This window comes from Protopterus annectens, chromosome 2.part1, assembly GCF_019279795.1.
Source record: "Protopterus annectens isolate FY-2018-M chromosome 2.part1, PAN1.0, whole genome shotgun sequence".
Taxonomy (NCBI): Eukaryota; Metazoa; Chordata; order Ceratodontiformes; family Protopteridae; genus Protopterus; species Protopterus annectens.
In genome coordinates, this window is record NC_056729.1 from 1,041,313,839 (window position 1) to 1,041,336,171 (window position 22,333).

Genomic DNA, 22,333 nt, shown 5'->3' on the forward strand with positions numbered 1-22,333 from the left:
TGTGTGGAGCACGCCTGTCCATGTATACCGATATGGGCGGACTACATAACACCTGTGGGATCATTGATAGTACATGTGTACTCTGCATGACGGGCGTACACCGCCATATAGACCTGTGGACATATGTCACATGCTGTTGTTGGACAGTGAGGCATACTGCTGCACCGATGACATGGTGCTGGCATGGCAGCTACAGTGTTCACTGCAGTGTGTACATGTTCAGCCTGCACCCGTGACTCCTGTGATGTCATCTGTGTGTGTACGTGTAACTGCATGTGTGTCCACCCTGTGCATGTGTACGGGTTTACCTGGCCATGACTTGCAGTGTGTACACTCCATCTGCATGCCGGACGGCGCGTAGCACATACTAAGTGTGTGAGCATGCCCGGGTGGCTGTTGTGTAGGTGGACACACACGACGGTCCACACTCTGCCCTTCCATGATTCCACCCCATGTGTATGCATGTCTGCACTCTGCAGATTCTAAGTGTGTGAGCATGCCCAATAAGCAGCTGTGTAGATGGACACACAGTACAGTGCACACCGCGCCCATCTGTGAAATTACCCCGTGTGCATGTATGTTTTCTCTTTGCAACCGTCATGTGTGTGAGCATGCCCGGGTTGCTGTTGTGTAGGTGGACACACATGATGGTCCACACTCTGCCCTTCCATGATTCCACCCCATGTGTATGCATGTCTGCACTCTGCAGATTCTAAGTGTGTGAGCATGCCCAGTAAGCAGCTGTGTAGATGGACACACAGTACAGTGCACACCGTGCCCGTCTGTGATGATACCCCGTGTGCATGTATGTTTCCCCTTCACGACCGCTAGGTGTGAGGGCATGCCCAGTACACCATTCAGGGGTACACAGTACAGTCGGCACCGATGTCTGCTACTAGACATGTAGCCATGGCCAATGACATCCTGCATAGCCATGGTGGCCGTCATATGTGGTTGATATGCCACAATGGCTGCCTACATCATGCACGCCAGTTGCCCTCTCATAGGGTATACTGTCTGTGGTGCATCCCGTATCCATGTCGTGATGTTGTGCTCCGTAGTTAGTTGGTATTCCCGAGTGCAGCACTACCGTGTTACTGTACGCCCACCTTGGAATGGTAACATGCTGTGTGACTGCGCACTCTGTCTTCATTCCCTATCAGCTGCCTTGCCTCTGCAGATGATATCACCCACCTAGGGGTATGCCTCCTGACAGTGCTGTGCTCAGTAATCTCGGTAGTGCGTTCTGTAAATGCATCATGCTGTAGTGTGTTCATGTAGGTAGGCGTAGGTTCAACTCCTGGCCCTTCCCCGTGTGTGTGTGTGAGGTGTTTGTGTGTGTGTGTGTTTCCAGCTGCATCTGCAGATGGTCATGCTTTTAGACGCTTCGCAACACATACCTTGGCTATTGTCAGCTATTCCTTTACGGATGATGTCACCCGCCTAGAAGTATGCCTCTGACAGCACTGTGCTCAGTAATCTCGATAGCGCGTTCTGTAAATGCATCATGCTGTAGTGTGTTCATGTAGGTAGGCGTAGGTTCAACTGCCAGCCCTTCCCCGTGTGTGTGTTTCCAGCTGCCCTTGGAGAGAGTAGTTCTTTTAGTCGCTTCGCAACACATACCTTGGCTATTGGCATCTATTCCTTTATGGATGATGTCACCCACCTAGAAGTATGCCTCTGACAGCGCTGTGCTCAGTAATCTCGGTAGCGCGTTCTGTAAATGCATCATGCTGTAGTGTGTTCATGTAGATAGGTGTAGATTCACCTCCCGGCCCTTCCCCGTGTGTGTGTGAGGTGTGTGTGTGTGTGTGTGTGTGTGTGTGTGTGTGTGTGTGTGTGTGTGTGTGTGTGTTTCCAGCTGTCTCTGCAGATGGTCATGCTTTTAGACACTTCACAACACATACCTTGGCTATTGTCAGCTATTCCTTTACGGATGATGTCACTCGCCTAGAAGTATGCCTCTGACAGCACTGTGCTCAGTAATCTCGGTAGCGCGTTCTGTAAATGCATCATGCTGTAGTGTGTTCATGTAGGTAGGCATAGGTTCAACTCCCGGCCCTTTCCCGTGTATGTGTGAGGTGTGTGTGTGTTTCCAGCTGCCTCTGTAGATGGTCATGCTTTTAGACGCTTCACAACATATACCTTGGCTATTGTCAGCTATTCCTTTACGGATGATGTCACCCGCCTAGAAGTATGCCTCTGACAGCGCTGTGCTCAGTAATCTCGGTAGCGCATTCTGTAAATGCATCATGCTGTAGTGTGCTCATGTAGGTAGGCGTAGGTTCAACTCCCAGCCCTTCCCCATGTGTGTGTGTGTGTGTGTGTGTGTGTGTTTCCAGCTGCCCTTGGAGAGAGTAGTTCTTTTTGTCGCTTCGCAACACATACCTTGGCTATTGGCATCTATTCCTTTACGGATGATGTCACCCACCTAGAAGTATGCCTCTGACAGTGCTGTGCTCAGTAATCTCAGTAGCGCATTCTGTAAATGCATCATGCTGCAGTGTGTTCATGTAGGTAGGCGTAGGTTCAACTCCCGGCCATTCCCCGTGTGTGTGTGTGTGTTTCCAGCTGCCTCTGCAGATGGTCATGCTTTTAGACGCTTCGCAACACATACCTTGGCTATTGTCAGCTATTACTTTACGGATGATGTCACCCGCCTAGAAGTATGCCTCTGACAGCGCTGTGCTCAGTAATCTTGGTAGCGCATTCTGTAAATGCATCATGCTGTAGTGTGTTCATGTAGGTAGGCATAGGTTCAACTCCTGGCCCTTCCCCGTGTGTGTATGAGGTGTGTGTGTGTGTGTTTCCAGCTGCCTCTGCAGATGATCATGCTTTTAAACGCTTCGCAACACATACCTTGGCTATTGTCAGCTATTCCTTTACGGATGATGTCACCCGCCTAGAAGTATGCCTCTGACAGCACTGTGCTCAGTAATCTCAGTAGCGCATTCTATAAATGCATCATGCTGTAGTGTGTTCAAGTAGGTGGGCATAGGTTCAACTCCCAGCCCTTCCCCGTGTGTGTGTGAGGTGTGTGTGTGTGTTTACAGCTGCCCCTGGAGAGAGTAGTTCTTTTAGATGCTTTGCAACACATACCTTGGCTATCGGCGCCTATTCCTTTACGGATGTTGTCACCCACCTAGACGTGTGCCTCTGACGGTGCTGTGTTCAGTGGTCCATGTAGTGCATTCCATACCTGTGTCATACTGTCGTGCGGTTGGGTAGGTGGGGGTAAGTTCAATCCCCATGCCTGCCAGCTGTGTGTGTGTGTCTATGCTCCCAGCCGCATGGGTTCATAGGTTATGGCTTTAGAGGTTCCGCAGAACACTTATATCCTGCCTACATCTCTGTGTTTGTGGATGGTTAGACGCACCTCGTGGACTGCCTGTGTGCCTGCTGTTGTTGGCGACCTCCGTAGCGTGTTCTCCACGTGTGCCCTGCTGTGGTGTGGTGGGGTGGTGCTGTGTACGTTACACTCCCGGCCTTGCCACATGTGTCCGTCTGTATCTCTCTCGATGTATATATACATACTTATGTTATGCCCATAGCGCTGCTCTTGCATGGACAGCTGTCTGTCCCATGTATCGCATATTTGCACGGCTGAAACATAGAACTGTGGTACGATGCATATCCACTCATGCAACATCCGTATTCCGGCATGCCCTAGAGACATCTGCTGGATATCGTGGCAGACAGCTATCCATACATATGCCTTTCTCAAAAGCCGACTTCACACTTCTAAACACTAGTGTGGTCTCCTTTAAGGCCCCTGAGCCGGTGGTAAACATTACTCAAACCGCTGAATCACTTACATATGCCTTCTATCAGCATCTACAGGACTGCATGGATCAGGCAATCCCAAACAAAACTGAGACTCTTTGTACCAAAGGCAAGCGTCCAGTCTGGTGGACCCCAGCCATAAACAAGCTCTACAACAAAAGGAGGAAGCTACTACAAGATAGAGCAGAATCCTTGAAAGGTAAGACACCCTTGCTCATTATACGTGAAGAACTAAGAGCTCTCATAAAATCATCCAAGGCAAATTCGAGAGATAAATCACCAAGGACTCAAAAGACAATCATAAGGCCTTCTTTAGCTATGTTAGACACCTAGGAGGAAACTCCCAGATATGCTCAGAATTAGCTCAAAATGATGTGAAGATTACTGAACCTACACACATTGCCAACATACTGGCTGACAGGTTCAGTGAAAACTTCTCCCCCCCTCCCCCCCAAAAGGAGAGATATCTATACCAGAGGATTGTAGCCCCCAGAACATCTCTAATGCCCAGGTGAGAACTGCTCTCTCCAAGGCAGTAAACACAGCATCCATGGGACCAGATGGTGTCCCCGGCTGTGTACTCCATGAACTCAATGAGGAATTAAACCCGCAGTTAGGGCAGCTGTTTAATCTTAGCCTCACCTCAGGATACGTACCCAAGTAGTGGCGCAAGGCGACTGTGGTCCCACTTCACAAGGGCGGTGCCTCCACTGACCCTGGAAATTACCATCCCATTAGCTTGACAAGCCTTATCTGCAAAGCCATGGAGAGGATCATAATGGAACTCATAGATAAAGACATAGGGAACTTGCAGACTTTGGATCCAACCCAGTTTGGCTTGGTCAAAGGCAGATCATGCCTTTTAAACTTGGTTGACTTTTTCGGAACAGTCACCAAGGCCATTGATGAGGGTAAGGCAGTCCATACAGCCTACCTCGACCTGGCAAAGGCCTTCAGCACAATACCCCCAGGTATCATTGAAAAACTCATCAGCTTGAATGTAAACCCATACATCACAAGATGGGTTGCAAACTGGCTAAGTGACAGAACCCACACGGTCAGAGTTGCTGGCGCCATGTCAGACTCAAAGCCAGTCACAAGTGGTGTCCCACAGGGCTCAGTCCTGGGTCCACTCTTGTTCGGCATCTACTTTTCAGAAGTACAAGCAAACACAGGAGGGTTATGGCTGACAAAGTTTGCAGATGACTGTGAACTGGGTGCCATAGTTGAACACACATCTGACATGGATATCCTTCAGAAGGGCCTCACAGAAATGGATAACTGGTGCCAGAGTCATGGCCTAAAGCTAAACGCCGAGAAATGCATAGTCATACCCTTCGGGAAAAACAAGGTTACCCCTAGCTACCATATAGATGGCAATCCACTGAGCACAGAAGAAGTTACCAGGGATCTGGGGACCCAGGTTGACAGTAACCATTCGTTTGGCATTCACGTTGCTAAAGTAGTTAGGTAGACCTTTTACATTGCCCACCTGATAATGAAGGGATTCACATCTAGATCAAGGGAGGTCATCGTCCCCCTGTACTCATCACTCATTAGACCTATGATTGAGTACAATGCCCCATTTGGAATGTATCTGACCCGACACCTGCAGCAGCTGGAAAGGCCCTAAAAGTTCATCACCAAAAGGATACAGGGTCTCAAGAATATGTCTTATGCTGCCCGACTGAAAGAACTCCAGCTCTATTCAGTCGCATACCGCTTGCTCAGAGGTGACCTGTGCCTGACATACAAGGCCATGTCAAACCCAGATTTGATGAATATGCTTCACCTAAAGAATCTAGATCCCTCAGAACCACAAGGGCACGAGACTTAAACCTTGACACGGTCATTAATAGAACATGCTAGAGGGACAGATTCATCACCCAGAGACTCACTATGCTGTGGAACAACATCCCGGTACATGTGGGGCAGAGCACCTCGCTGGCCTTGTTCAAGAGGAATCTTGACCAATGGATGGGAGATCGCAGATATACCCCAGGGACTACTTCAGTGTCACTGCTTGACAGAGGTACAGCAATATAATAGGCATAGTTTTCTTCAAACTGAAGGGGTGGCGAAGGCATCATAACTATGGGCTAGGCTTATAAATGCCCTTGGGCAGATAGCCTACTATGAATCTATGAACCTATGAACCTATGTTCATAGTTTGTCCCATTCACACTTGTCTATCCCCTGTCCTCATTCGTACATGGATATTTCTGTGGCACATGATTGAACTATGTATTACCTGCAGGTATGCTGTGTACAGTGCACATATGTCACGGTTGATTACAGTGTATCTGTGTACCTACCTCTGTGATACTGAGGACTACCACACATCCTTTGCAGCATTACATGCATATGTCCATACTATTATTCGTTGGCCTGTGGGGGGTTGTCAGAACGACGGTTATATGTGTCCCTGTTTGTGCATGCATCATGGTGGTCTTTGACCAGCCTCCGTTGCTATCGTGGGATGGACGGTGTTGTTGGTGTGTGTTTGGGTTGTGTTTCCACTGCCGATACGTCAGTGGGGGATGGGGTTGGCACGTGTTCCTCTTTGCAGGGGGCCCCATCCTGGACATTTGTGTCATGCGTCGACACTTGGCACGTGCCATATGTCCTGTGATATTCCCACAGTCGTGTATGCCTTCCTGCATTACTACTGCGTGTTACTGGCAGTTTGTATCTGGTACGCATTGCTATTATGTTGGATAGCTTAGGCTATTCCCATGATATGACATACCCATTCATCTGGGCATATACGTGTTATTCAATCCTTTGCATTGGCAGTGGGTGTTTGGCCATCCGGCACCACTATTATCTATGTGTGATGTCCCACCTTCACCTTCTGTGCATGTGGCACCCTGTTGGGGTGTCCTGCTTGGTGGGCGGATGTTCCGCCCTATGTGTTGTGTTTGACATGTCTGCATAGCTAATCATTGGTACAGTGGCTGCACATACTGCTTTTTCCAGATGTGTACAGTTATGGACACCGTGGCGTGTGAACGCCTATGGGGTTTCGACAGGTCCGTACCACATGCGGGATGTACGCATTCTGCCGACACATTCACATGCAGCCATTTGGATATCAGTACCTGAGGTGGGATGTTGACATGTGGGGTACATATTTGCACACGTGATACTGCCTAGGACAATACTTCATACTACATTTGAGGTATACCCACTGTATGTAGGTGTGCAGCTGCGCAAGGCTGCTAGCTGGATTGGGTGGACGGTCGTACATGGGTGCGGGTTACATGCTATGACGGGGCTGTTGTGTATTACATTTGCATGCATGGGTTCTGCTTCTGGATATTCCGCTTCGGCATACGCCATCCTATGTGTATGCAACGGGTACGTTGCTGGGTGTAGCACATGTTGCTATGCACATGTTTGTCTGTGTTTAGGGTATCTGGTTTCCTTCTGGTTGTTATTTAGACACGGCTGCCCGGCTGTGTACTCTCACTACCACTGTGGAACTGCTGGTGACCATGCCCATGGGGCTACTTGTGTGTAGGTGCAGCGCGCTGACATGCTGCGGTACACCTTCACTGGGTATGCCCACTGACAGTGCATTGCGTGACAGACACTTTATTACACGTATTCTTTGTTCCTTGGACGGGTACAATTTGGACTTCGTGGGTTAATGTTTGGTTCTCCGTTTTGTGTAGACGGGTACTATGTTGCATACTCTGTGTACGTTTCATTATCCACGGACACTGGCTGGTGCGGTTACTATTGCAGGCGGCCTGTGACAGTCAGCACTTTAGGTTGCTCCTCGCCTGCCGGCTTGGCCACGCCTACGGGCGCATCCTACTTGGGCTCGCGCACGTGCCCTCTGCACGTGGTTGTGGTTGTGGTTGTGGCGTGCACTCATTACTATGCATGTGGCGCTGCTACGCTGGTTATACACTGCACTGCCGGCGCACACCTTACACCGGCCTTGCGCCGAGCTTCATGAATCCGGGGGATGGTGTTTTTTGTTAAGCAATAACACTGAGGAAGGCTATTCTAAGCCGAAACCAGTTTGTTTCTATAGCCACCTTTTACATTAAATAAATGCAACTTTATCCACTTCATTTGTGCTGGACTTTTTTGGAAGCCTCTGGAATGGAAACTATAGCCTTTTGCTCTTCTAGTACAAAAGGAGAGTTTACTACCCATTGAGTGCCTGTCACTACACTGGACATTACTAACCTGGTGCTTCCCTTACTGACACATAGGTACTTGCTGAAAGCACAGTTCCTACGTGCAAGCAACCCTGAGCTATGAGGGGTCATCCCTATGGCCAGTGAGTGACCCAAATGAATATTAAACCTCAGTCAACCACTTATGTATTGTGATCCACCCCTTTTGGAGAATTTGCCTGGCATAACGTCCCTTGCTTTTCTTTTGTTATGGAATATCACATCTAAAAATGGTTGGATGCTGTAGAGCATGAGAACAATGTGTTTAACAACAGGATGGGCATAATATCTATGTTATTCCCCTTTATAACTGTAATTCTCTCTGTAGCATAATTGTGTGATATGTTTCCCATTTTGTTATACCTTTACAGGTTATGTTGTGGAAAAGGAGGAGGTAAATGAGCAGAAGCAAAGAATAATCAACAAGCAGGAGGACACTGATATGGATAAACTGCCCCCTGGATTCATGAAGCCTGCGCCAGGCACAGGCGTAGCGTATGCGGGATAATGCCAAATATGTCCACTGAGCGATTCAGGTACGAACCAACTCCACGTGCACTACCGGCGTACGCCAGATCTACGCAGCCCTCAGCATAGGTATGCAAATCACCCCATGTGCAGTGTCGCACCATGCTAATGAAGGCATACAGAGAGTCACGAAGTGGTGCAGGCATAGCGCAAGCCCATGGAAATGTAAACCAAAAAACATGGTTTACATTTTCCCAAACAGAACATCGGAGTTATGGAAGCGGACCAGACTCATGTATTACAAAGTTAACATATGCCAATGGTGAAATACACAGCCAATGGCACAAGAAAAGATGTACAACACCTAAAAAACAACATTTAATGTCATGTCCACAGTAACGCACAGTACAACCGCAGGGCATGTGTGCGCAAACAGGAATACAAAGGAAATATATACAAATGTCATAAAATCACAATGAAAGACAAATCAGGATTGCAACATAATACGCAATGGTAGGCATGGCACACCACAAGCAAGGTGCAAGGGTTGCCAAGGGCCCGCGACAGTGTTCGGTGCTGTAACTATGAATTAGTAGTCAATGCCATGCAAATGAGGCAGGTAATACTGAATCACAAATGTCCCGCCGGATTAAGGATGTACCTGACGGTGCAGTGCTATAACACCGAGAAGAGGTGATACATGACATCAGCAGAGGGGTGTACCACTGTATCAGTAAGCACATTGGAGCAATGCAAATCTGGCCTGGCCGTTGCTAAGCAAAGCTGCAGGACAGGGGTGGGGAGAAAGGTATAGAACCGTTTAGATGAGAGCACGCATGGTGCCTGAAAGCGAATGTGTACAGGGATGAAATCGTGCCCGAAACCCGGTAAGTGGATGCACGCGCCGCGAACAATAGCACAAACAGGAAGGTCAGGGGAAGAAAAGAAGGAAATGCCGAAGCAGGGTAATTGGCGTACTAATGAGCAATTAACACCAATCAACTCACGGCGGCCAGTCGACGGCAGTAGACAAGCTTGCATGCAGAAACCTGCAAAACAGGATAGGGGAGGCATAGGATTGCAAAGAAAGAGGGGAGGCCTTGGAATGCAAAGATAGGAGAACTGTCATAGCAGAGCAAAGCAAACCCACAGTAGAACGGCAATAGCACACATTACGCAAGATAAGACAGGTCTAGGAAAGTACAAATGAAAGCAGGCAGCTGGATGCATGCCAGCAAATGGTAGGTGTAATGTGCCCAAATGTAAACGGAAGGGCAGGAGGTAATTCACGGCATCCAAATGTAATGCAACACCAAAGGCAGCACAATAGTGGTTCCGTTAATAAAACACAGAAGATACCCTGTAGCCACGATCGTACATACATACCCTATGACATCATCAGTGTTCACAGCAAAACAGTATAAAGTGTGAAAGCACCCAACACACACCTGTGTATTCCCAAACACTGCACCATAGGTGTAAACAGATGGGGAACTTTTACAATGTACATGTTGGGAGCTGCCATAGCTGTGATTCATCAGCATATGTTACAGACCAACGGTGTTGTGGAGGATGATGCTGACAACCACAGTAGGCCTCGGAGGAGAAGAAGAGTGTTCAGAACAAGGGTAAACTACCAGGGGCTACATGATCTGGAGATAGTAGAGCATTACAGGGTGGACAGGGACATCTTACAGCAAATAGTAGAGCTGTGCCAGCCACGCCTGAGAACCAGAAACAACAGAGGGGAACCCATCCCAGTGGACACGGAGGTATGTGTAAGCTTGCGAATACTTGCCACAAGTACCTTTCAATGGCCAACTGGAGATATAATGGGGATCTCACAGGCATCGGCATCGAGGGTACTACACCAGTTCCTGGATGCCATGTTACCACATGCCAATGAGCATATATACTTCCCCCGAACTCAGGAGGAGTTGGCCAGCAATATGCGTCACTTCCACCGTGTGGCAAACTACCCAGAGGTACTGGGTGCAATAGACTGCACGCGCATACAAATCAAGTCACCATCCGGTGAGTATGGTAGGCGCTACATAAACTGCAAGGGATTCCACTCCATCAACTGCCAGGTCATGTGCAATGCCCAGGGCATTATCATGGATGTGTGTGCTGGCAGCCCTGAAAGCTGCCACGACTCCCATATCTGGCATGCCTCACAGCTGTATCAGGTATTTGTCAGGGGGGACATCCCACAAGGCCACCTTGTGGGGGATGATGGCTATGCACTGGAGCCATGGATGATGACCCCCATCAGAAATGCACACACACCAATGCAAGAACGCCATAATGAGGCACGTGCACAAATCAGAATCATCATAGAGTGTGTGTTCGGGATGCTGAAATCACAGTTCCGGTGCTTGGACACATCTGGTAGAGCCTTGCAGTACTCTCCAGGCACGTGTGCCCACATCTTCATAGTATGTGCCATGCTACATAATATGATCCTGCGGAAACAGCTGCAGCAGAGTCAAAATGGGGGAGGGCCTCACAGCCCACCGCAATTGCCAAGGCCAACACAAGCACAGAGGGAACCAAACCACGGACACACTGTGCCAGCCCCAGTAGGCAGACGGAGGCATGCCCAATATGCCTACGCCTTGGCAAAGAGGGAACGTATAGCACATACCTTGACAGTGTAGGCTCCCACGGACTGACACCCCTCCCCACCTGCACACACCATAACATGGATGGTACAAAAACCCGACTACCTGTAAATTGTGATGTATAGGTGGCCCACTGTGGAATCCTACATAGGCAGCCCTCAAACATTGTACACGCAACAGCCATTGGAACATGGAAATGTCAACACCTGAACAGTAGATGAGCCTGTCAGCATCTGCTGGTGCTGTGTGTATAGGTTCTCAGGTACATTGGTAGGTACATACCCGTTTGTCAGAGGCAAAACACCAAACGGGGCAAACAGTGACTCCCGTCGCCACAACATCGAGTAAGCAACTGTCACTTACTGGAGCAGAGGCAATCGCGGGAGCACATGTGTGTAAGCACTGTCCTACACACACTCATCACGGATTCCCCACTGCGTTACTGAGGGGCTCCACAAAATGTAATCATGGATGTTGTGTTAAGGCAGGGGATGTACCCATGACAGACATTCGTCACTCCGGCATGCTGCATCCACGGTCGTATGAAGGTGTAGCACATTATCGGGTGTAGCTAATTGTAATATACATACCCAATGCCGGAGTACAGCCAGTAAACATCACATGGACATACCATTAACTGGACTCATCAATTTGTAAACTAACGGAGTTATCCATGTGAGTGTAGTGTGGAGTAACTGCTGTAGTGTACTGCACATACAAAATGACATAATACGTGTACAACCCCCAGATATCCAAGTGGTACATGCATTGACTGTCGTGCATGTTCCCAATCCCACGTCCCACAAGGGATGTAACGTAATCCCGACAGCACGGGTAATGCATTCCGGATGCAGGTCATCAGAATATGTGTAGCACACGTTAGCGGGAATAAGCGTTGCCCACAGCTGGTCAGCAATGTTTAAATACGACTATACGGATATGCACGAAACAGGGCTAAGCATCACCGACCACTGCGCAGATCACGGTCAATGATGTACAGAACAGGTGAAACCAGCATTAGTCACCCCTGAACAAATAGCACCTGCTCTGAAGGGTAAAATGACCACTGCCAGGAGTGGAACAGGCATTCATGTATACAATCACCCAACACTATTGCTAGGCAAGATGTACATACGGCAGGGTTGCCACAGTTCAAATGACCAATGTGGGACATACGCCAAATGTCTGCAGGACGACACATACACCCGGCCAGTACAAAAACCAGAACATCAGTGTTTTGCATAAATAAAATGCTTATTCTAGTAATGGTCGCAGGTACGTGTTTGGTGCCCTGTAACATGTAGGTGGGTCAGATACAGAATAAGTGTTTTATGCAACTATGACATAAACTATAGGGAATATGTTTGTCCCAAAGTTGCAGGACATTTGCTATGTTCACAAATATTTCGTAGGATGCAATTTCACAAAGAGGGACCGTCCCTCGCAAAGTGGGATGGGAGGTAATCTTAACCTATGGCAGGTGTGTAATGTGACAGGTACAGACACAAACGTGCGGAGTCCAGGAAACACAGTATACACTGACAAACACACAATGAAAGGCATAGCATGCCTGTCACCACCCCTGTCTGAGATACTGAGATATGTGTATATATATATATATATATATATATATATATATATATATATATATATATATATATATATATATATATATATATATATATATATATATATATATATATATATATATATATATATATATATACACACATATATAATACAGATAGAAAGGGCGAAAGTGTGATATATGTTGATATATAAGGGGTCACTGACATCTGCAAATATATAGATAGGTCGACGACATTCAAAACACCTTTGAGGTACAAATAAATAGGATACCGCCAAATATGGAACGTGTCACACACCGACACGCATAACCAGGAGGTTGAAAGACAGAAAGAACACCATACTGGAACAGTAGAACCGCAAGCAATATGATGATAGTAAGGACATGTAGTCATCACTGCCGGCGGTGCAGTCCACATAGGTACCGTGTACAACTGTGGTTGTGAGTAATGTAGCCTGTGTATGTGTGTGTTGAGGGTGCCATGTGTGTACCCATGTGACTAAAGTGTGTGTGTGTGTGTGTGTGTGTCTCATGTGTCTGTAGGTGGCAACTCGGAGGTAGATGATTACAGTAGGTGCAGGTATAGCTAGTCGTAGGTATGCGGTAAACACCTGTCCCACATTGGGAGGGACAGCCCCCCTGGGCAGGTGTGTCCTGACATGAAACATTACAAAGGGCAACTGTCCGAGTTTAGGACATTAGTATGTCCCAAATATTATGCAATAGTTGCAGGAAATACTCATGCCTGTATGTAAGAAACAGAAATGTTACATGCAAACCGATAAGTAGTTAAGGTCCAAGAACAATTGGTATGTAATAAGGATAAAAGTATGTGCTATCCTGTGTACTGACCGTGGCCATATGTCAGTCTGTAAACACCACTGTGTGACCCGCAAGTGTCCAACTATGGCCATATGAAAAGGTGGCAAGCCATGTCACAGAGGGTCTGACACCAACATCACTGCAATGACTGCAAATATCTGGTACAGACATACACGGGATAGCGGTCATTTACAAATATCCCTGCACATATCACCGTACATCCGGAGGTATGGAAGTATCAACCTCACCTGCATACCATATAGAAACCAATTAACAACGGCCCAAAGTAAATTCCCGTAACAGAAGTCTATTAAGTGATAGCACTGTAATTAGGAAAGGGGCCCACACACATATATATGGACTACGTAGAAATGCAAGCCCCACAAAACCGTATATGCTACGTACACCCGCCTGCATCCCCCACACTGGAAACAATAGCAATACAGACTGTAACCACAGCCCGAACATCTAGTTAGTCAATTACATCTGCTGAACCATTAACATACCTTATGAGAGAAAAATAAAAGAGCACAGCATTGCGAGTCCACAATCTTAGTTTAATATAAAAATAATAAAACAAACAGGTTAAGCACTTTCATCAATAAGTATGACTTCTTCAGAACAAACTACCATTGTGAATTTTGCATTTAAATACAAGTTACTGGTCTGCCATTGGTTCTAAACCAACCAATTCCATTTATGGGAAGAGGACATACTAAAGTATACAAGCAAGAATTAATTTAAATAAAATAAATAATTTCATCATAAATGACTATGTCCACATGACATAACCTTAAAATAGTACAAAATTAGTACAAAAATACTGCCACAATAACACTTAATTGCAACAAACATTATAGACATTGCTAGATTTGATTTGCCTTCTCTTTGAGAATTGGCATTATAGTAATATGTTCATTGAGCCCAGGTCGATAATCAGCAGCTAGTCTTAACTGCCACAATAACTCTTTCTTGTATAATACATTTTGCCAATCCCCACCCCTTGTTTCAACAGTTACAAATTCAAGTATACCAAACTTGAAGCTTAGATAACCATCACATATAATGCTATGCTTATATAAAGCATTAGTATCTTTTTTGTTTTTAATATCATAGAGATGCTCATATATTCTAGTTTTGAACATTCTTTCTGTTTTACCTACATAGAAGGAGGGACAGGTGCTGCAGATGGCTATATAAACTAACTTATTGGAATAACAACAACCACTTTTTAAGAAAACATGACTTTTGTTTTTATTGTCAAGGGAGATAGAAGAATCTTGCAATATATATGAACAATAGGAACATCTCCGACATGGTCTACTTCCACATCTTTTATCATGTTTAGTGCTACAACTACTACCTGTCTCTAATAAAGACTTGAGGTTAAGCCCCACCTTCGTAGAGAAAATGGGTTTATCACCCAAAGTATGAAAAACATCAGTATTGGTTTTAAAAATGTTCCAATTTCTTATCAAAATTCCTTTGATCTGGGAATATAAAGGATTATACTGCACTACACATTCTTGCTGAAAATTAGGCACAGACTGCAATGTTGTCTCTGCAGATTTTTGTTGTGTGTTATCCCCACTAGTGCCTAATAAAGGTACAAAAATATTACCCCATTTATCTAGAACATTCATAAGTATGGGCTCAATGAAGTCACTTGGGTACCCTCTTTCTAGAAACATATCCCTCAAATTTCCAAATTCTGCTATAACATCATCTCTCACAGTTGTCATCCTAGCAATTCTTATGGCTTGACCCCTTATGATACGTTTTTTCTGGTAAATAAGGTGATGGCTGGTGTAATGCAAGTAGTTATTACAAAATGTGTTTTTACATTAGAATTTGGAGATAAAACCATTATGATCTTTAATAATCTTAGTATCTAGAAAATTAATTTCCTGTTCATCAAACTGATATATGAACTTCAAATAATCTGTAGTTGAATTTAAGTACTGAACAAATTCTGTTATTTTTTCTTTACTTCCTTTCCATAAAATAAAAATATCATCGAAAAATCTGCCATAGTAGGTGACATTAGTAAAAACCAACTCATTTTGGAAAACATATTTGTGTTCCCAGCCCAAAAGGACTAGGTTCGCATATAGGGGGGTGCAAGCTTACCTTATGAGAGACGCATTTAAAGCTGCCATGCAAAATTGTATCTGTCGTATAACAGAACAAACAGCGATGTTACAGGTGTTTGCAATAGTCCATTATCAGATGGGTGGGATGACAGGTACAGTCACAGGTAGAACCACATACTCAAGCCGTCACACACAATCCACGGGGGACATGACTCCAAAATAGACTTGGCTCTACACATAGCAGTTGCAATTACACACAACAAAACACAACTCCCCAAAGGCAGGGCAAATGGCTAACGCCCAAGTGGAGAATTCAATTATACCCCACTGTTGCCGCATAATTGGTGAATGGAGTAGCTGCACAGCTGAAGTGCACGTAATTAGTCACACCGGACCACCAATTGGTAGCAGTAAACCACATGTTGCAGGTATAGACGTATATAAGGATGACTTGCCAGATATGCAAACTGTATGCTCATACCGTAAAACATTTTAAAGAGTGATACAGAAGAGTGAGATAGAGACGAAATACAGGAACGATATCAAGGTATGTAGAACACTAACTGTATGTATAGTATGTTCTGTATTAAGTTATGTCAGTGTATGCATAGCCTGGTTTGCAGTAATTAAAAGTGTCTGCCATGCATAAAGTGGGGAATGGTATTTATGTAGTGATGTCTTGCTGATCGTACTAATGCTTGTAGAAGTTGTGCGTCCAGCAGTGGGCCACAAGGTAAGCAGCACAGATACCACAAGGGATAAAACATGACGGCTTTAAACAGAACAATGTCATACGACCCGCCATCAGTGGCAGGGTATGTCCAATAAGTACGTGCCATAGCAGGGGATAGTATATGTGGATATACTGTAACAGTACATATGTGTATGGGCATATAACGTCAATGACATGTCTAAGGTGGTCCCTCTGTGCAAGTATGCTTTGAATTATGGGATACCGTGTAAAACATGTGTAATGTATAGTACAGTAGATTAATATGTCAGATATGCTACACAGGAGAACAGGCATATGATGCATAACAAAGTTATCGTATAATGATGTGAGTAGTATGTAATTAATTTATGTATAAACAGTTATGATGAAATAAATAATGTAATCCACTGTGTGCATTGTTAAAGGGCAGATGGTCAGGGCAGCTAGAATGGTAAGTGATGAACAAGATTTTTTGGATGAATTACAGTATATTATACAACTATTTACCAACAGGGGTTATCCTGAACAGTTTTGTAAGAATATATACAATGAGGTGAAAGAAAAAAGGAAAAATGGTACATATACAGCAATACTAAAATCTGTATTTTTAAAACAAGTGTGTACCATGAATACATCCAGGGACGAAATTAAACATACTGATATTCCTGTATATATAACAACTTATAATGACACCTATAAAAACATTGAGTCAATTGTAAGAAGGAATTGGAATATGCTGGTTAGTGAAAGAATTTGGGGGCAACTATTTCAAGGACCAATAAAATTTGTATATAGAAAAGGTCCATCATTTAAAAATCTATTTGAAAACCATGGAATTTTGGAAAGATATAATACTAGAATCAAAGGAAATTTTAAATGTGGTAAATGTACTGTATGTAATCACATACATTGTACTGGTACTGATATGGTTGTGAATGGTTGTAGGATCAACTTAAATGGACATTATAATTGTTTTACATCAAATGTTGTTTACTTGGCTTTATGTCAACAATGCAAGGCCTTTTATGTTGGAAAAACTAATAGGCATTTTAGGGAGCGTATAAAAGAACATCTTTTAGACATTCAACATCTTAAAACAACAAATGCTTTGGCCAGGCATATCATTGATAATATAGATCATAAATTTAAGTTTTGTGTAATCAACCAAATAAAATATGACCAGCAAGGGAAAATTACAAAATATCATTTGGACATGGATGAATTAAAATGGCAGATATGTTTGAATTTGTATAATTTACCTGGCTTAAATGAATATCTTACCATAATGCCTGTATTAAGAATAAATAAATTAAAAGGAACATAACATATAAATGAATTGCATATACAATACATATATAATCATAACAAAAATACATTTCAAATTAGGATTGATTATATAATATACATGTGTAGTAGTTGTTATTGGTGTAGTTTAATTAATGATCAGATTTTATATTAATGAATATGTTGGAATTAGTTATGAAATTTATTCATTATTCATGTATTTTTATTTAATTATAAACTATTCAAGATGGGAAGACTTCACATGATAGTATTATAGTTTATACATTATTATTGAGTTTTCCACTTATGATATATATTAGGAATTGTAATAATTAAAATATCTAGGTAGTTAACAGTTTTAATATTAAATTTGTTATATATATTTACACATGCATTTTATATACATGATTATGTACAGTATTAATTAATTGTAACAATATTTTAGGAGCATGAAAACATAATGGGTTTATATATTCAATTTTTATGTCATACAGTTTATTTGATACATTGTAGCAATTTATATATATATATATATATATATATATATATATATATATATATATATACGGTTTTTAAAGTGTTTCAAGTGTTTCTTTTAGGAATGAAGTTAATTAATTGAACAGGCAATGAAAAAGGAAATTGAAATTAATTAAGTAATTAACTGCATAGGGAATTGTATTTAAACAAACTTCAGAAACTGGGGTTTGTATTCTGATGAAGTTCGTAGGAACGAACGAAACCTAGGTAAATAAAGGAGTTATCTTTACGTGGTGGTGTATCTTGCAACGTTCATTTACAATATTTGAACATAGAGTGAAGTTTACTGCTTGCATATTGCTGTTTTCATCTCCTTATTGGCGTTGCCTCCATCTCGCTTTCTTGCGGTAGTGTTGGCGTCTGTTTTTGGATACCACCATAATGCCTTGTGGGACATCTCGGAATGGGTCACAGTAATGTGTACGTAGCTAGTTATGGAGTATGTGATGAGGGATCCCGTGGCCCTACCGAGGCTGACCAGTGAGTTACCCCACCCATGGGAATGTACACTACTGTGCAACAGCCCCCACCTGTTGTTGTAAATTATGTCCATGGAACCGCACCCCCAGAGTGTCATCTGATATCTGGTGTGTACCATCATGGCTCTGTGTGGAATAGCATGAACCATATTGTCATGTACATGCTAATGAAGTGCACTGGGGTATGTATCAGCATTTGCATGTGCATTGTCCACCTGCACGTGTGTCATGACATCAACTACTGCTGTCATACGACATCTGTAGTAGGTGTTGCAGTACTCATCTACTGTGTATGCCGTGAAGTGTGTGGTGCCGGTATGTGGCTAACAAGGGTGAGTAGCATATGTTCAGATTCCACCAATGAGGGGATAACCCTAGGTGTGGAACAGCAGTCACATGTTGGTAGTGTCCATGTCAAGGATACTGTTGGTCTTGGAGGTGGTGTATGGGTCAAACCAGCCGAGCGGAGGTTATGACTCATGGACAGCGTACGCCTAATGTGTCGGTACATGTGCGGTTATCACAGTTAAGTGTGGGTTACTGTCAGTCTCACATCAGTAACAGCAGTAGTTCCAGACACAGTTATATGCATGTGGAGCACCTGTGATGCATTGTGCTAAGTAACCAGCCGGGATGTATGTACAACATAGTGGAATATGGGGACACCTCAGTCATGGGTGTGCCAGTCCAGGTACGTTCCTGAGAGGTACGGTCTGTCTATAACCAGTCATTGCAGGTGTGCTGTACAGAGCCAAGAGACAGGTCCCAGTCAGTACAGAGATATTGAAGTGGTGCAGTATCAGGTGTGCCTTGCCTGCGTGCGTCACAGAGGATGATGTTAAGCATTGTGTGACATGACCACATGCTTTACTAGCCAGTTCCCATTCTGGTGGTGACTGTTATTGGACACTGTGCAAGACAGGCAGTATAAAAGCAGCAAGAGTCCAACATGTGATCTGTACTCCTAGGGCTGACAGGTGCAGGTCAACTGTGCCACAGTGTCATGTTGTTTGACCAGGTTTGTCAAAGAGGACGTATACTAGATGCCTGTGGAATGACAGCAGAAGCATGGACAACTGTTGGGAGTGACACAGTCACTCGTAGTACAGTGGTAACAGGTCCGGATGACCGCAAAATACTCCCCAGGGCTTGGACCACACCATCAGGGCTACAACACTGGTGGGCTATTGCATGTCCCTGCACACATAGTCTGTGCCCTCAGATACAACTTCAGTCACACAAAACATGGAAGATGAGTCACATCGTACCTACTGAGTTGTGGCATGTGTGCATAGGTTATGTTGCAGAACCAGTTATTTGACAGCAGGATGTAAGTGACTATCGCCTTGTATAGCCTGCTGAGTGGAACAGCAGTGTGACCACCAACAGTCACCTATGACAGGTGTGTTGTGTATGTTATGACACCCTATTGGCTGTATGTGATGGGCACATGTGTCTGTGGGCTATAGGTTGGTGTGGTTGTGTTTGGCGATGTGGGCTGCCATTGGTGCCCACACAGAGTATGGAGGGGTACTGTACAAGGTGTCTCTGTGTGTGTGGCCTGTGGTGGGGATCATATGGGACTATGTGATGTGTGGGGTGCGTTGCCAATGTTACACATCCCCACATGACTGTCAGGTGCAGTCAGGGTTGGTGACAATATAACCCCCAGTAGGGCTGCATGTGTGCATCCCCCACAGGCTGTACTGTTGTATGTTGGGAGGTGTGCATTGACAGTGTACATAAGAATAGCTCTATTGCCACATGTACAACATAGTCATCATAGTGACAGGCAATAGCACTGGTACGTGCCAGTTGGACATGCCTGTATATAAGTGTTACGTGCCAGGTGGACACGCCGTATAAACCACCACATCTCACAAGGTATGTGAGTGATGTTTATATGACAGCTGTTGTACTGTAAGCAAACTGGAAATGTATGGACAGACAGTGTACCTGTGAGGACTGGTGTGAAATGGGTGGTAAACTAAGCATTAGCTCATAACGTGCCAAGAAGCTCTGAAGAAGTGCCGAGCATGCCCATACATTACAGACAGGGTGTTGGATAATATCAACCCACAAGTGTTGATGACAGTCATGATTGATGGCACCGCATCAGAACACTGCCGGGTATGGTCTGCAAGTCCATGAACCATTATCAATGTAGATGTTAGCAGTACAGATGTACAAGACAGTACGGATGTAAAGCTACAAATGCCTTTGTATGTCACAGGAGTGTTCTATTAGTGGCCTTTTGACAGACTCACAACCACTAAAGGTGCTACAGTGACATGTGCATATCACCCGGTGTCAGCTACAGTAAACCAGGGTTAATGTGTTGTACCCCACCAGCATTGTAGCCCATACCACACAGACAAATGTCAGCCATCTGTGTATGTGAGGATGTGAATGGCCATGACCTATGGGCAATAGTTATCACAGTGTTGCGAACAACATACAGAATGGGCTGTATGTGTGAGGTGTGTGACATATGTGCACATTCTGGTGGATGATATCAGCAATGACACCACTAGGGGAATACCCCTGTACCCATTAAGAAACACCTAGGCTGTGGTCAACATTATGGACACTGTGATAGGGATGGTGTAATGCAGTACACCTCCCTGAGCTGGAGATGTCTCCCTGGCCCTTTAGGTAGTCATCCGAGGTACCCATGACATGACAGGGTGGTATCCATGAGCACGGAGATCATTGGACAGGCATACACAGCACCCGTGTGACCAATATTGGAACACACATCACCCTCCAGGGGTAGGGCCCATGCGTGGATGGCCGATACCAGCCTCCACAATACTCACCTCCAGTATGCAACATGCTATCCACCTTGCATACAGACATATGCCACACTATGCTGTTAGACATGCTACATGTCCATAGCCTGATCTGAAAGACATACGTCATGGACAACCACCATCCTATGACTAGGATGGCCACATGCTGGACAGATCCCTGTGCCATACCTGCGACATACTCCTGCCATACCATGCAGCCCTGTCCACATAGCTGCACATATCAACCCTGTCATACATGGTGTGATGGCCGTATGGTAGATGTAGTATCAACTATCTGGATCAGTAATGTGTCACTAATGCCCCTCACAGTGGTTTAATGGGTGTCAGATACAGCTAGAAAACCCAACCCGTACATGCTATAGCTGATAACCTTACCTGCGAATGACGTCCGACTAGCCATTGTTCCATGTCTATCAGATGTGCAACACAGGCGATCCGTGGCAGGTTGGTGAACAGCTGTACAGTGTAGTATTGATATCTATGGCAAAACAGATGCACGTGCAGGTTTCCATGTGTACTTGGTGCATTGTCACTGCCCAAGTCCAGTAAGGCTGTGTCTGTGTTGATATGTGACATATACACAGCAACAAGGTCAACAGCATTACCGTGGATGCATCAGGCATGTGTAGGTAGGTAAGAACATCAGTGCAGGCAAACAGACATGCCCGCATGAAGACAGACGTCACATGCAGTAGGACTACTAATGAGGTGACACACATATATGGGGATGATATCCAATGCATACTGGGCGTTACATGTGTGTGACACATACATGCCAGTCGTGTTAGTGTCATGTTGATTTGCAAAGATAACTGTGCAGATGTACTAGAAATGTATGTGCAGCAGTATCACTGTACATGTCTGTAAATGTGACCTGTCACCTTCATCATGTCTTACAGATAATGCCTCATACATGCCTACCAGCATACAGCCGACA